At 38.3% G+C, this 16,964-nt stretch overlaps 1 pseudogene across 1 annotated transcript in view; it reads left to right on the top strand.

The window, feature by feature from the left end:
* The first annotated feature begins 1,863 nt into the window (after positions 1 to 1,863).
* Positions 1,864 to 16,964, top strand: part of LOC149166858 (pyrophosphate--fructose 6-phosphate 1-phosphotransferase subunit beta 1-like) — a 125,097-nt pseudogene continuing 109,996 nt past the window's right edge. Inside the window, exon 1 of the transcript XR_016260145.1 lies at positions 1,864 to 2,141. The product of XR_016260145.1 is annotated as a pyrophosphate--fructose 6-phosphate 1-phosphotransferase subunit beta 1-like (transcript). The remainder of the gene's footprint in view (positions 2,142 to 16,964) is intronic.

Below are 16,964 nucleotides of genomic sequence, written 5' to 3'. Positions count from 1 at the left end.
CATGGTAACCTATATCTTTATATACATTATATCATTATTGTCCAATCACTTTACCGACAGTCATTAACATTTATCACCGGTCATGCGTTTGTCACCTTTCCACCTAAGGTAAATATCTATTTACATAATGATCTAAATCTTTATTTTATTCTTTTTACGGAATTTCAAATCTTTTGACCTGTACTTCTGATTTCCTTTGTCGTATTTTATACCCCTTTTATTGATTGTTCGCATGCATTTATGACTTCCCGACGCCTCCTCCCTTTTTCCCATGCTTGGTAGGCATGGATGCCCTTTTATGATTGGAGGGGGAATGGTCTGCATATGAATAGCATGTGCAATGATTTATGGATAGCATGTGTGATGATTATTAAACTGATTTCTGGTTAAAGGACTACATTATGAATGTGCGTGTGTAATAATTATCAAACCGTTTTCTGATTGGAGGGGGAAAGGCAACCATTATGGATAGCATGTGAATTAATTATAATCATGCGCCAAATATTGCTGATGAGACAAATAACATAATTTCCTTTGATATTAAATCTCAAAACAACGTCACTACGCTATCAATAGCTTTAACGTTCTATGGTGTTGTTCCAAACTATGAAAGTGTGAGAGGAGTGCATGCAAAATTGCAAGTGAACCAACTACTGAGAAACAATAGCCATGGGAGGAAAAACCATCCGAAGTGAACCCGCAATGCTCAGGGTATCAGACCACGCTTGTGTGATTCTTTACCGCGCCAGCTGGATTCAATACTTGACCAAATTATAGGGATTTCATGAAGAAATGACACTTTAATTTCTGTAAAATTTACAGAATGACCACACGACGATGAAAGGAAGGAACATAAGAGTCTTCGAGGTATTCATAGTTGAATTCTTTGGACTTCCAACAAAAGGAATGAGATGGACGAACAAACATGTTCTTCTGTAGGATGCAATCATAGTATTTCAAGACCCAGAGGAGCAATTGGTGTGAAAAGGAAAAGGGATCCACCCTACAACTTTAAGACAACCATGGTAGGAATTGGAAACCATTGTGTAGAGGTATATCACATGCAATAGATGTCAGGACGTGGTAAAACCTCAACAACTTAAACTGTTAGCTATTTTGAAGAAGAAAATTACAGTTAATTTTCCATTTTATTTAAATTCTTTATTGCATGACGTTTCTCATTGGGTCAGAAAGGCAAAGGACCCACATCTTGTCATCAACCATCATGGGCTGATCAAATTAATCATCATTCATGGACTGGCCCAACAATAGCTAACCTAGGATAACCTTGTAAATCCTACTTTGACCCCACCTGTAGAAAACCCAGAGACTGAACAACAGGGGGTAAGAGTGACAGGTCCGAAAAGGACACAAAAAAGAAAGCATCCTTCTTTAGCCTCGGGCCCAGTAAAGTGAAGATGCTCTGCGAGGATAAAATTGCAGTGGCACACCCCAATTCAAATATAAGAGGTAGGGCCATCTCACATGCCCCCTCCAAGTCCACAAGATGACTCTTTGAAAGAATATGAGGAAAAGGTTGCCCGAGTACTGGAAAATATGGGGACATTCTGTGAAGGAAGGGAGCTATTTGGAAATTCTAAAGGGAAAAATTATGCCCCTAACCAATCTTCCCCTGCTGGCAGTTCTAGTCATGATGAAACCATGCCATTTACTGACAATTTGGAGGGATATAGGGAACTAGTTCCTTCCAAGGAGAAGCCCCTTGAAGCATAGGTTCATGAAGAGGAAAACCTTAGGGATGGAAATCAAATAGAAGCTATTGTTCCACTAGAATCCCCAACAAAGGAAAACCCTACATAAGAAACTCTAGAGAGTGAAAATCAACTAGGGGGCATTATTTTTATGAAGTCCCTAGAGGACGAGGCCCATATAGAAGAAGACCCTGAAAATGATAATTTATCAGGAGACACCATTCCATTGGAGTCTCGTGAGAGGGAAGCTCATGAAGAAAAAGACCTGGAAGGTGAGAATCCATCAAGAGACACGGTTCCATTAGAACCCCATCCTGATATTGGCACAATTCCACCTGAACCTGAAGTAAATACAGTTGTGCCACCATCGATCAAAGACCTCACAACAAAGAAAATATATAAGGATAGATTGAGGAAGTTGCTTAAAAAGTATAGAAAGCAAAAGAAAATAGTTAAACAACTGAGAGAGTGGTTAAAGGAATCAGTTAGGGTCTAGAAATTAAAAATAGAATTGGAGACCGTAGGGACCCAAACAAAACACTTCTCTTGGGAAGATATTGAAACCCAGACCGAGACCCCTTTGGTTTGTTCAAAAGGAACCCAAACAGAGAAATGTCTTTTAAAGAGTAGTGAAATGCAGACAAAAGATCCTTGCATTTGCCCAATGGAAACCCAAATGGACTTCCCCACTACTAATGCTGCTGTCCAAACCAATTCTGTAGAGAATATTTAGGAAGACTGCCATATGCCCCAAGGAACAACTAAAGTTGTTGTTCAAACTGATACTGAAGAAAACACCCAAGATGATTGTTGTATGACCCGATAAGTGGATGAGACTACTGTTCAAACTAACTCAATGGTAACACAGGATGATGAAGTCCAGATAGAGGAAACACCTAACTACATTCCTTTGGTAAGGGAAGCAGTCATTATAAAATTGCAAAACAAACTAGCCAAGTCTCAGCAGGAGTTGGCTCAACATAACGAAGAAGTAGTGCCGCTACAAGTACACCAGGAATTTGCGAAAGAAAGTTGAGGCACTTACTATCATAGAGGATGAGACTTTTGCTAATTACAAAGATGAACAGAAGAAAGTCAAAAAAGCACAAGCCAAGCTATAGAATGATAAAGAGCACATGGAGACTCTTTTCTCTCTCTACTCAGATGCCTTGTCGTGCCAAGCACCTGCCACCAACTATGCATTATTCTTGCTAGAAAGATACCTCTTACTGAAGGTTAAATCCGTTAAGGCTGGTAAGTCAGCAAAAATTAAGACCACTCCAGATTTTGTCAAATGTTTCAAAGAACAAAATGAATAGGTACAATGCCTTTTATGTGAATTGTACATGCATAATTTTTTGTTAGAGGATGACTTAGATAGTAATCCTGGCCCCTTCATATGGGATATCCAATTCAAGCTTTTCTATCCTTTGCCACTAATCAGATTAAATGTGACATGAATAGAGCTTGACCTACTATTCATTTAGCACTTTCACCTTTATGTTTTTATGAACCCTGAGTTGATAATTAAAGTTGGTAGCCTTGGGAGTCTTAAAAATCTTGTTGTGACACTGGGGCTCATCACTTTTTTGCACCGTTGTCAGGGAGGTGTACAAGTAGGTTTTATTTCTACTTAGAGGTTATATTTATTTCCTTTTTATCATTTGTTTTGCATTAGCATTCCTTATGTTGGCTTAGTGGGTCCTAACCAAAGTTCAGAGTTAGTTGCGCCAAACAAATAACTACACTACTGGCCCTTTCAGCATCAATCCGTGGAGCGTGGACTGAAGTCTCACCTAAAGCAGTATGGGGTTCAAGCTTTTCTATCCTTCGCCACTAATCAGATTAAATGGGCTAAAGCCCATAATAATTTTCAAAAGAGGGAATATGGTATAGACTTATGGGTTAGGGGAGAACCCACAAAACCCCTACACCTCTTTGTCCAACATAAACAATTCATGAAACAAACAAGGGTTGTTGGTCAATTAGGACCACTACATACAGACATGGAAGGAATACTTTCAGGAAATTAAAGAATAATATTTGTCTACAGCAAGACAAAGATGGGAAGCCTCCAGTGACAATGTCAGGAATAGGGAGCCATTTAGGTTTAGAAATTTCAAAGTTACCTCCACTCGCTTACACAAATAGAACAATATGGTCCTAAGCTTGGGCCATGACTAGATAGGGTGCTTATACAGAAGTCTGATTATCTGGAATCCTCCTTATGGGTATTATAGTGATTATAACTTTCCAGATCACCAAGTGAACCAAGCTTTTGCAGTGCTCAAACAGAAAAACGGTTTTAGGCTATATAAGGAGGAAGTATATCCTGCTTATTCCTTGACTCAACTACACCTCAACCATTTTATTTCATGAGGACATGCAAAAAGGTAAGAAGGGGAGTATGTTGGGATGAGGAAAAGGTATGTTTTCTCCTCGTAATAGCTTAATTAAGCATTTGTCTTCATGTGTTTATGTTCATTTTAGGAATAAATATAGAAGAAACAATAGCAGAAGTTGGGTAAAATCAATTATTAACAAATTGGATAAATCTAGGCATGAAAAACTAACTTTCACTATCTTTATATGTAGGGACGCAGATTGAACAATTGTTGTTAAAATAATAGAACATCAACAACCAGGGAAGGAAAAGGACAACGTCTTGAGTATGGAGGAAAGCGGAAGACCAGGAGGACCAAAATTTGCTATTCTTTGATGATCAGATTGAGGGTTGCAAAATCCTCAGGATCCCCTGATCACTTCTATCCATTTATTTTTCCAAAAGTTATATAAAGCCATCAGGCGAATTGAACAGCTAGTTAGGATTTTTAAGATTGTAACTATTCTTTTTGGACACATAATACTTTCATTACTGTGATGCTGTAATTTTGTTATCAATTTTAATGAAGAAGACTGTGTTTCATCTATAATCATATTCTAAATATCTTTCAGTGAGGACTTCTAGAGACTTTGGGCCCAGTCGATAGGAGATCTACTGCTTCAATTGTGTTATATTTATTTCTATTTATTCTTATAATCGTTTATTACTGTTAGTTTGTGAAGTTAGCACTATTTCGATTGTTGTGAAGATTGATGATTCCAATTTTATTTTGTTGTTAAGACGGTATTCTAGATCTAGTTGTGTGTTACATATGTGTGATACTCTTTACCAAATTGATTATGTTAATTTAAACATTTGATTGTTGTTCATTCAAAAGTAATACTACCATAGCTCTCAAGGTTATAGTTGATTGTGTTCCATGAGATGTTTACATAGTTACTTGATGTTCAATTGATGTAGCTTTCCCTCATGCTAAATGAATTAGTGTCAATACCAATTAGATTGCTGAGAGTGATTCTTTTTACTTGCATTTGATTTAGTTTCTTGTAGAATAGATTAAGTAGATTTGAAATTTCTTTAAAGATTTCTTTCAGAATTGTTTGGATTGAACTTAGAGAAATAGATATTATCCATTACAACAATTCCAAATCATTTCATTATGAATTGACCTTTGAACTCAATTTCATATGCAATGTTGAAACTCTTGAAATAAACAAACTTACCCTGGGTTGATGATTAATGTAGGTATTAAGATTTCTTTTAATAGACATCTTAGTGCACCAACAAAAACTACCCGATTAACGATCATTCATTTAAAATTTTAAATAACCCACAAGAAACACAACAATACAATATGGATTCCAAACTACTTCTTTCATTGACTTGCATATAAAAGAGTACATAATAGATTACAAAAGGCTCAAATCATGTTCATCAAATACACAAAGAGTATAACCCCAAAGAACACAACTATTGAGCATGGTCATAGCCAGAGAAGAGGACAATCCTCACCTTTCTGCAACGACTCTCTGGATCCTATCCCTACTCATATGGTTCATCTCCAACCAATTCCTCATGCTATCTTTCACATTTTATCCTTTGCTCCGCATTCCCACTGTCAGTTCTGCTTGGCTAACTCTACCCTCGGCTGCCTTTTATTTTTCCTTGCTTGGCTGCTTCTGCTTGTTCACTCTTAGTTCATGTCCCTTTCCTTGGCTATCAACTCTGTAACCCTAACCATTGTCCCTACCACTTTTTCTTGACATTCCTTCCCGCAAAAACCTAGAATTCAAAACGAAGACCCCAACACCTATCCAGAAATGCAATTGATACAATGGTAATCAAGTTTATGGAGGATAACATCCTTGCTATATTTGGTTTTCCAAGGAAGATCACCGCCGATAATGCCTAGGTATTCAAATCATCCAAGTTTATTAATTTCTATGAAAAGTATAACATCATTGTAGGCCACTCCACCATCTATTATCCATAAGAAAATGTTTTGGCTGAATCCTCCAACAAAAATTTGTAAGGATTCTAAAAAAGACTATATCAAAAAATTAGAAGAACTCAAACTCACAACTGAAGTTCGCTTTATGGGCTAACAGGGTTACTACCAAGAGGTCAACTGGGAGTTCTCCTTTTGATTTGGTGTATGGGAAGGTTGCAATTTTCCCTATCCAATTAACAATGCATGTAGCTAAAATTCTACAAGATGTTGAGGAGGAGCCAAATTTTCTGACTAGAAGAATAAATTAGCTGGTGGAACTTCATGAAAGTAGAGAACAGGTAAATCAAAATCTAATTAATTATCTGGAAAAGATTAAATCTCTCTTTGACAGAAAAGCAAGGGACAAACCCTTACAACCAAGAGATTTGGTACTTAGGTGGGATGTCAGAAGAGAAGATAAGGGAAAGCATGGGAATTTTGATCCCTTATGGTTTGGACCATTTAATATTTTTTAAGCAAAGGGGAACAACACTTTCTTGCTAAAGATTTGGATGGCGAAGTGCTTGGACTGCTTGTAAATGGGTAGTTTCTCAAGCTCTATTTGTAACATTAAGGAGGCCCATTTTCACCCATTGTATATATCGGTGATCCATTGTACATACCAATAATGTTTTTTGTTCCCCATACTTTTGTTTTTGTTTCATGAATTCTTGAATAAAATGACTCCATGCACAAGGGGTAAGGCAATAATCTGCAAGTTCTTAGTGCATTGTGTGCAATACATTATCCCCAATTGGAGTCAATATTGTTGTCCACCCTACTTTTCTATGTGCATCAAGAGGGATGCATTAAAAATCTCCAGTTCATAAATAGATGAATTGACCATGTGGGAAATGTTGGGCCCTGATGGTACACTAGGAGCCCCTAGTGTCAAAGTTGGCATCAATATAATCCTTTACCAAGCGGTCACAACAGTGCAATAAGAGAAAATAACAAAGGAATGACATTTGGTTAACAGACAAACAAGTTTTAGGGCAGATCATTGTCAATCTCCACCTAGATGGCCCCCATAGACACTTCAAGGGGGTAACTTGTGCAGTAAATAAAATGACGCTAACCCCTGAAGTGGAAAAGTCAATAGAGAAAGATATGCCAATCAATGACCCAGATTGATTCTGGGGGGTCTAGTCTTGATCTTGCCCCCCAATCATTCACCCACTGAAAGAAAGGTAGGGACCACCGACCACGCCATGGACTTGCTGATACTATCAACAAGCGACCGCCAAAGGTAAACGGTAAAGTTCCTCCCCGCTCTAGTCCACATATCACGTCCCCAATCATCCTCTGTCACGTGTCCCCACCCCCATGACATCATCTGATGTTAGATTACCATTGCCCCTCCACTTATAAAAATCCTTCTTGGTTCAACTGCTTGAATCTAAATCGTGTTTCCTGTGGCAAATTTCTTCTGGCATTCAATCTAGCCTGCGTTGATGTTCAACCACTAAATTGATCCAAGTATCCTACCAATGTTGTTCTCTAGGTCTCACCCAGTCAACTAGGTAACCTTCCAGTCTCCCCTCCTACAACTTATTTGTATCTATGTTAAAAATAAAGAAATCAACCCCAAAGAGCCCTAAATCCTGGAAAGTCAAACCCTCCTCCAATGTCAAGCCACTAATGGACATTGAGGCACATATTTTAGACCCAACCTATCCTTGCCACCTGTCATACCTCTGGTTCGACATGTATGGCCACCATGTAAGGGGAGAAGATTCCTTTTGAGTAGTTGATTCAAGATTATATTATCAAATTGTGCCCTCTGTTTATTATTTCCCCGAATTTATTTCCTGGTTGAATGTGTCATATGTTGAGAAGAAAACTTGTTTCATATATGCTACTGGAGCCAAAATATTGGAGGTAACCCCGAAGTTGATTTAGAAAGCTCTAGTTCTCCTGAGCCCCATAAACTCACTAAACTACCTTATATTATAGTTATGTTGTGCTCTCAGCTGGGGAGCAACAAGCCTTCTTGCAAATGATTCTAGCCCCTAATTGTCAATCCTTGCCTGTCACTAAAACCTTCAAAATATATACATTTACAGAGGCAGTGTAACTCATCCTCGCTATAATTTCCCTTATGTTTGGAGAATATGATGCAACTATTTCTTCTAAAGCCACTATAGGGTTTTTGAGAGAGATAATGCATCCAAGCCATGTATTTGATATACCTTCTTTCTTGGCTGAGTCCATCAAATTCTAGTTGCACCACTTTTACACCACCTCGTTCTTAAGATATTATTCCCTAATGTTTTATTTGTTCTTATACACTCATGTTGATGAATTTGATTTCCTAGGTATCAGCGTAATGACCCTAAACAAGCAGAGGAAGTCTATCTTCAATTGGGATGTTGCTATTAGGTGGAAACCAAACAAAGAGTGCTACTCCCAATTTATATCCTCTTACATGGCCATTTCTTCAAAAATTATTTATAGTGTCTCCCCCCCAAGAATCCTGCCCTAGAAAAAAGAGGTCCTCTAGCTCAGAAAGGACACCAAGGTGGGTTACTGGTACTTGTTTAAGGAATATAAAGAGATTAGGGTTTATGGCTAGGAGCTTCCTCCTTATCGCCTTCCTATGTTCATTCCAATGAGGATATTTTCCATAGAGTTTATCAGACAAAGCCTAAACATTGACCTAGTCCATTTTGTCCCTACTATGAAAGGGTATATGTTCAAGTTGGGTAAGAATGTAGGCCCTTTCGTTGTTAACAGTAGACAAGCCCTTCAGGCACCCAGGAGTTACTGAAAGAAATGAATTTCAAATAGGGGATATTTGTCATTATGACCCTCATGGTGTCATTGAAAAGAAGAGAAAAAACATTAATGCTTCAACTTATGGGCTTGAGATTGAATGGAAGGATAACTTTGATTCATGGCCCCTTAACACAGAAATGTAGATTGAGACTCCAGCGACAAAAGACAAGGAACATAAGAGCATTATGGATGAAACTAGGGATGAAACTGGGGATGTGGAGATGGAGGACGTTCAAACTAGTAAGAAATCCAAGACCCAAGAAGTAGAGGAAGAGGTAATTGAAACTAGATTGGTGGAGATAAAATTAGACCATCCAAGCTTCATGTGACTTTATAAGATCCATTGCAAGTTGTTGCCTCATCATCTTCAGAGGTAGCTATTCTAAATTTTGTAGTGAGTGCAACTATGGAAAAGCCCAGTTGGCCTATAGGAAAAGTAATTGAAGAAAGAAATGAGAAGATTAGGGAAGAGATACAATAGAAAATAGCATCACATTCAGTCTCATATCAGACCAAACTCATGGCTGTTATGGACCTGGAGAGGAACCAAATGAAATTCTCGTTGCATGACCCCTTGGCAAAGTCACTACCATCAGTCTCATAGTTCATGGATTTGGATGTGTCTCTGGACTTGACAAGTGTCGCTCTACCTGGTAATATCAACTTCCATAGGTAGGTGGGAGAAATACTATATAATGAGTTAAATAGGAATTCCATGACCATAAGTAAAGCTGAGAACTTGTTGGAGAAGGCTGCAACAAAACTAAAGCAAGAGAGAGCTAATTCTAGAGCTCTACATATGGAGAATGAGAAATTAAAGGAACTAATAGTGAAGCTGGGAGTTAACCTAGAAGATAAAGTTGCTTTTGAGACCCTTCTCCAGAGTTCACAAGTTGAGATTCAGGAGTTGAGGCATAAGCTAAAGATGCCTGCTAGTGAACATGTGTAGTCCAAACAAGTAGCACGGGTGGAGGAAGAGAAAGAAATCCTAGCCAAGGAGATAATAGATAAGAACAATGAGGTGGTGGCTCTCAAGCAGTAGGTAGCAAAGCTTCAACAAAGGATAGACTCCCACATTTTTGTAGTGATCATGAAAGAGAATCCTCAAAATCCTATAGAACATCTTACTAAGACCCTTACCAAGCTACAACTCTTAGAATGGGAACTCAAGAAGTTACAGATGGACTTCGATAATGCCCAGTGAGCCCTTGCACAAAAGGAGAAACAACTCGAGACTACCAAGACCAATGCATAACTGATCAGCTAGAATTTGTAGGAAGTTAATCAAGATATCACTGAGCTCAAACACAGACTGAAAGGAAACATGTCCCTCATCTAGGTTAAGCAGTTGATGTGGGATGAAGTGATAGAAGAGATGAAGAACAACTAGGACTACATAACTCTGATGGATGAGGAAAAAAAATATAATCAAAGACTATGAATTCTTCATCTTATATGCCAAGGAAGAGGGTGAAAAGAATGCTCAAACTACTAAGAGATTCATCCAATATGTCAATGAAATGCCACTCAGTGATTTGAGGACTATAGATGTGGTGGATTGGGTGTCTCCAATCATGGAGATATCTAAAGTAGTCCAAAAAGAAGAGGCCAAAGCTAAAGCTGAAGAATGCCTCGAGATAATATAGGAGGATGTAGCCACCTTTAATTAAGAGTTCGAGCAGAGTGTCCAGGTAGGATTTCCTAGTTGTTGGGACCTTGTAGGAGTGTTAATCCCGTGGGAGAAATATAGTGATAAGCTTGTAGATGCCAACAGTAGGGTTGATTCATCCCACGAGAAGACCGCTACCTTGAAGGGAAAAACTATGGTCAATTATTTAAGGAGAGATCTCCAATTACCGGGGTTAGTGAAGACTTTATTTCATCCCATGTTAAACTACGCAAGGCTTACAAATATTAAGATTGCCTATCAAGTGTTCTTTCATGCTCCTCTACCAAGTCCAATGTTGTGGCAGAGATGTGATCAGTTCATCAATGCTCGAATACTCCATATCATTGACCCACCAAATCTTCCTCCTGAGCGGGTCTACCACGACTGAAGATTTTTCTAACTAATTGACACCTTACTATTTTATGTTTTCTATAAATATTTTTTTTTCAAGAAACGAATTCCAGTTAGTTAGGATTTGGTTAATACAATTGTGCTACTGGAATGCTCGCATATTTTTATTATGATGATCAATGTAATATCAAGAAGGAATATTTTGTAAGGGGTTCTCATCCTGAGGCCCTATAAAAGATAGCTCATGATACATTATGAAAGGTTTTGAATTTTGTTTCAAGAGGGAAGCTCTGCAATTGTGAATGAAAATGTATGCCATGTTTGAAGATTAGTGAAAGCTTCTTGCGATTATTTCTCACATGAGGTTGTAGTATGTATTCTCCTTTGTGTTTATTCCATTTTTCTTCAATTTTCTTTTAGATTACATGTAACAGTAGTTGTTGGATGTGTTTTTATGAAATCATAGATTCATCTATGTCTAATTTTGGTCTGAGATGCTCATGACTGGTAAAATTCAACATCTCTAATATATGCTCCATATCATCTAGCATATCATTTAATGTTTTTTTCACCCGTTTCATGCTGAAGTCCGATGCACATGATTATGAGATAAGCCCTGTGTGTTTGGTTTCTTTTATTTATAGTTCTTCTCTTCAAAATGCTACAATGAGTGATGAACTACATGCTCAAGAAATGTTGGCCATCGAAGTTGGACCTTAATTCTTCTATGAGTCTTACTTTTCTTCCTGATTTGCATTTCTCTTCTTAAAGAATATTTTGAACCGAATATGTTTTAAAATATGTTTAATATTGAGTGTAAGTGAATAATTCCAGCAAATCCTGCAAACACTCATAAAGATTTCGTAGGCATTGGTCTCTCCTCAACCCAGGGGTTATCTCTAGGAGAAATAAAAATTCCTTAAATCTATAATTGAACACTTTCCTGACATATGTCATTCTGATTTCCCAAGAGAAAACATCATATTCTACCTTAGTTTCATATTTACCATTGTTAGATGCATAACTACATATACTTGTGGTAGAAGAAATCTGTGTCCTAGGAGTGGGTGGGACATTGGACCTCTCTGTTCCTTTCTCCACATTCTTAGAGGTTATTGTAATTTATTTTTTCCTATATCTTTTGCTCGATCTAGAATTTGATGGGGAATCAATCGATTCCCTTTCACAGGGTTGCTTTGGTTGGTCTATTTCAGTGCCTTTAGTATGTTCTTCCACATACTTGGAAAGCATGGGCACGCCCATACCTTCTAGGTTATTCACTACTTCTACCCCCAATATAGAAGCCATTGCCTCTTTCAATTTCTCACTGTCATGTCCCTATATATGTACAATAAAAATTTTATTTTAAAATTAGAAATAAACCCTAATTTATTTTTTTATAATTTAGAAACTAAAAACTAAAAGATAAAATTTAAACCAACAATGGAAACATGTGAAAATCTATAAATTGAGTATGAAATACCTCATTCTCACAAAAATCAGGTTCCTTTGCTCGTTTCCCTCTACTGCTGCTTGAATTTTTTTGTCATCCTAGGGCGATCTTTTTTCCTCCACACCATGGAAAATCCCTTTCTTTTCTCCCTATGTTTTGCTCCCTTCCCTCTAATTTTTTTAAACAATAATAATGCAAAATGGATGGACAGGGGTTTGATTTTGTATCTAGTAGGGAGTGAATGAGATGCAAAAATCGATTTCATCACTGCTAGAGGTCAAATCACACCCACAAATCACTTTTTTTTATTGAAATCCACAACAGGGGAGGATAGGCATATCAATATCTTTACCCGCCATCATCAGAGATCCAATTGATTAGTTATTTGCTTTCATAGCCTCAATGCATTGCTCCAACCATGGTCTGCTCCAACTCCACACATAACTTCAAAGCTCCCTCGATTTTCAATTGGTGAGTATTAGAATGCAAATATGGTGAATTTACTACATTGTTTTGGTTTAATAGTTGGGATATACAATTGTGCCCGCCAATTATAGATTGGTAGGATTTTTTTGAATTTTTTTATTTGGTCTAATTTGTATTCGTTGTCATCTTTACACTTTTCAATGTCGATGTGGGAGTCTTCCATGTTATTGCCATTTTTTATGAGGTTTAATTGAATACCGATATTGGATGTGCAATGTTCATGGGAATATGGGATAATTATAATAATAATTATATAATTATTATCAGTATTATTATTATAAATATTAATAAATTTGGTTAATATTAATATTAATAAATGTGGTTAATATACGCTTATCAGCATTTATCAACCACATTTTTTAATGTGGTTGTGCTAGTTGAATACCAATATTGGATGTGCAATGTGCATAGGCACATGGGATAAGCTAAAATGTTGGTTGATTTAAAGCCCTATATATGGTGTTTTGACCTTGCAATGAAGGGTGTTTTATGTCATATTTTCGTAGCCCACCAATGAATTTGGTGTGATTTCAAACTTTCTAATTTTAATTTAATAACCAATGACTGATAATGTAATAGTCCACTAGTTATAGTCACATACACACATTTTCACATTTAAAGGTTGTGTTGCTTAGTGATTATTGTTGGAAATAATACTGAGAGGGGGGGTGAATCAGTATTATCAAGCAATTTACCAAATCTTCCTTATTTGATCTTTTGAATTATTCTTGCATATCAGTACCATAAAATAATGAGCTTGAATAAAGAAAATAGACAGTCACACCAAGGAACACAAGATGTAAGGTGGAAACCCAATGCGGGAGAAAACCACCTGCTGCAATATGTCTCTATCTTCTTTCAAGAAATTCTTTTACAATGATTTTGTACTGGTGCAGTCCTTTACCAGCACGCAGGCTGCAACCTGCAGAGAGCTACAACTCTCTCTCGTTTTCCAGTTTCTCCTGGAAGGGAGCTACAACCCCCTACTTCTTTTCATGAAGAATCAAATGATCAACAAGTATATAACAGATACAGTCCACTACAGATATCAGATCAGTAATTACAGAAATAACCCAGAACACTTTATGAACAGAAATATACAGTCAACAGATCATCTTAAGACAGGGACGCATATTTTCTTTCTGTGGCCTGCGACTGGACGCAGTCTACCCTCCGCTGTTCTGCGTGCAGACGCACTATTCCTCTATGCTTTGCTGCGACCGGCGCACCCCGAAACACTATCGCGCCGCGTCTTTTGCTTCAGAGACACCCCTGAGCCTTTACTGTACTGCGTCCCGGCGCACTTGTCCTTCACTGAACCTGCGTCCCTTCAGATATAAAAGATATGAGGACTTCAGAACCAACCCAAACACTTAGATCCACAGATCTGATCATGCGCCATAGAGATCACAGTCCATTAGAAGATTCGCCCTCATAGATCTGGACTAGATCTCACCAAAAGATATTCAACAAAGATGATGCTTAATCCAAATGAACTCCTTTGCTTTATATAGGCAAGCTTCTCCCCAAAACATGGAACAATACCACGAGCCGACACCATAGAAACACAAAACCGTCGGCTAGATACCACGCAAGAAACCCCCACGTGCTTTTCTCTGCCTTGAAATGTGTGCACTGGGCGGACGCACCTCCTGAACGGCTGGCCGGCGTCCCTGGACGCGGGTTCTGTATGGTATACCTGCGGGGACGCACTTGCTGAACATATTTCCTGCGTCCTTCTTGATTTATCACCTGAATGGGTTTGCCATCAAGGACAACACCTGAATCATAATGCCAACAATCTCCCCCTTTGGACTTGATGGCAACCACATAATCTTCAGCTTCATTCTCCCCTTTGACATCAAGAGCAAAGGGTATGCTCCCCCTATGCTCATGCATCTCCAGATCTGTAACCAGAAATCCATCATGAAGGAGATAGAGACATATTGCAGCTATTTCCAAGATCTCCTTCTCCATAATGCCAACAATGCATTATGTGCTCCCCCTGAGCCTATACCACCAATAGGAAGATGATCAACAGTAAGATGATGCATCAACAACCCCCAGCTTTTGCCTGAGGTATTCAAAAGTGTCCCTGGGCAATGGTTTGGTGAAAATATCAGCAACTTGTTCCTTAGAAGGAACATACTCCAACTTGACCTTCTGTTCAAGTACTTGTTCCGGAGAAAATGGTACTTGATTGGTATGTGCTTGGTTTTTGAATGCATAACCGGATTCTTTGAGATGCTGATTGCACTTGTGTTGTCACATAAGATAGAGATTGGAGGTGTACAAGTGATTTGATAATCCTGCAAAGTCTGCATCATCCAAAGGAGTTGGGTGCAACAAGATGCAGCAGCAACATATTCTGCTTCAGCTGTAGACAAGGCAATTGAACTCTGTTTCTTGCTGAACCAAGAGACCAGTCTGGGACCCATAAAGAACGCACCACCACTTGTGCTTTTCCTGTCATCCACGCTTCCGGCCCAATCTGCATCTGTATAGGCATGAAGAGTAAGATCTGTATTTCTAGGATACCATAAGCCATAATTTTGAGTCCCTTGAAGATATTTGAAAATTCTCTTCACTGCTTGAAGATGAGTCTCCTTCGGATTTGCCTGAAATCTTCCAACTATTCCAACTGCATGCATGATGTCTGGTCGGGTACCTGTTAAATATAGTAAACTTCCAATCATAGATCTGTAGGTTGGTTGATGTACTGCTGCAGATTCATCATTTGCACTGAGACTGCATCCTGTGACCATGGGTGTACATACTGGTTTTGCATCTTCCATGCCATATTTCTTCAAAATCTGCTTGAGATACTTGGTTTGAGATAAAAAGATTCCTCCTTCCTTTTGTTGGATTTGCAAACCAAGAAAGTATGTCAGTTCTCCTAGCAAGGACATTTCAAATTCTTTCTGCATGACTGAGGCAAAGCTTTGACTCATAGCTTCTTCATTGCTGCCAAAAATAATGTCATCTACATACACAACAAGTATTAGCAATTTGTCATTTTCAATTTTTATATATAGATTGCTATCTGCTGAACCTTTTGAAAAACCTTGTTGATGAAGATATTTGTCCAACCGGTAGTACCAAGCCCTTGGGGCTTGTTTGAGACCATAGAGAGCCTTTTTCAATCGGCATACAAGATTTGGATCATTTCCAAGAATGAACCCATCTGGCTGTTCAATGTACACTTCTTCTTCCAAGTCTCCATTCAGAAAGGCTGATTTTACGTCCATTTGAAATACTTTGAAATTCTGAGAACTTGAGAGAGCAAGGAACATTCGGATGGCCTCAAGTCTTGCAACAGGAGCAAAAGTTTCTTCAAAGTCTATTCCTTCTTGCTGTGCATATCCTTTACAAACAAGTCTGGCTTTGTTTCTAATTACTTCTCCATTTTCATTCAATTTATTTTTGAAGACCCATTTTGTTCCGATAACATTCTTATCCTTTGGTCTAGGAACCAGCTCCCAAGTGTTGTTCTTTTCGATTTGCTCAAGTTCTTCATCCATTGCTTTCACCCAACATTCATCTTTGCATGCCTCTTTCACATTTTGTGGTTCAGTAGAGGAGAGTAATGCCAAATAACTTGAAGCTTCTGCAACTGTTCTTCTAGTTTGTATACCTGCTTCTTTCTGTCCCATGATCTGAGATTCTGGATGGTTCTTTTGAACATATCTGGATGGAGTCTTTTCTTCTATTCTTGTTCGTTCTTCTGCTTCTTCGTGAGGTTCTTCTTGAGATTCTTCTTGCGGTTCTTCTTCTTCATCATTCTGTCTTTGAGGGTGGCTTTCATCTTCTTCGATGTCTTCACGATGTATTTGCCTAGGAATGTATCCCTTCTCATCAACCACTACATCAATGCTGTCAACAATTTTGCCAAGTCTTTTATTGTAGCATTTGTATGCTTTGCTATGTGGAGAGTAGCCAAGAAGAATACCTTCATCTGCTCTAGGATCAAGTTTACCAAGCTGCTCCTCAGTATTCTTGATATAGCATTTGCTCCCAAAGATTTTGAAGTGCTTTACCGAAGGAGTTTTACCACTCCAGAGCTCATGAGGAGTTTGAGTGCTGTTCACTCGGACATTTGTCTTGTTGAGAATAATAACCGCGCATGTGCAGCTTCACCCCAGAAGGTTGCAGGGGTTCCTGATTCATCAAGCATAGCACGA

The sequence above is a fragment of the Pinus tabuliformis genome, chromosome 5_1 (assembly GCF_031772625.1).
Source record: "Pinus tabuliformis cultivar Carrire ecotype Pingquan chromosome 5_1, CPIR1, whole genome shotgun sequence".
In the NCBI taxonomy this organism is placed as follows: Eukaryota; Viridiplantae; Streptophyta; class Pinopsida; order Pinales; family Pinaceae; genus Pinus; species Pinus tabuliformis.
Note: the sequence above shows the minus strand (reverse complement) of the source record. Positions and strands in the feature narration are given on the sequence as shown.